The following is an 834-nucleotide window of genomic DNA, read 5'->3' as shown; positions in this document are numbered from 1 at the left end:
AGCCGTACGGCTGCAAAACAGAGCAATGCAATGCACTGAGAACAGACTATGTTTGGGTCAGTTTTTCATATCAGTTATTGTAAGCCAAAACCAGGAGAGGATAAAAAAATACAGACGTGGTGACGTGGGAGGCAGTTTTTAGTACTTGAGGTGGCTGCACCCCAAAATGTATCTTATCAAATGTACCCCAAAATGTCCCCCAAAATGTAACTGTAGCCCAGAAAGAATCACTTGGGGTACATAAAAAACAGAATTCAGCATTTTAGGGGCTGTTGAATGTAGTATTTAGCATTTTGGAGGATGCACCCCAAAATGTGTCTCCTCAAATGTACCCCCAAAATGTGTCAGATTTCTACAAATAATCAATGGGGGGGGTCATAAAAAACAGGATTTAGTATTTTAAGGGCTGTGGGAGGCAGTATTTATTACTTGAGGTGGCTGCGCCCCAAAAATGTGTCTTCTCAAATGGACCCGAAAATGTGACTGTAGCGCAGAAAGAATCACTTGGGGGACATAAACAGGATTCAGCATTTTAGGGGCTGTTGAAGGTAGTATTTAGCACTTTGGAGGATGCACCCCAAAATGTGTCTCCTAAAATGTACCCCCAAAATGTGTCAGATTTCTAGAAATAATCACTTGGGGGACCTAAAAAACAGGATTCATTATTTTAGGGGTTATTGAAGGTAGTATTTAAGCACTTTGGAGGATGCATCCCAAAATGTGTCAACTCAAATGTATCCCCAAAGTGTGTCAGATTTCTAGAAATAATCACTTGGGGGGACATAAAAACAGGATTCAGCATTTTAGGGGCTGTTGAAGGTAGTATTTAGCACT

Source organism: Phyllobates terribilis, unplaced genomic scaffold (genome assembly GCF_046119375.1).
Source record: "Phyllobates terribilis strain yellow unplaced genomic scaffold, ASM4611937v1 Scaffold_319__1_contigs__length_2182262, whole genome shotgun sequence".
NCBI lineage: Eukaryota > Metazoa > Chordata > Amphibia > Anura > Dendrobatidae > Phyllobates > Phyllobates terribilis.
Note: the sequence above shows the minus strand (reverse complement) of the source record.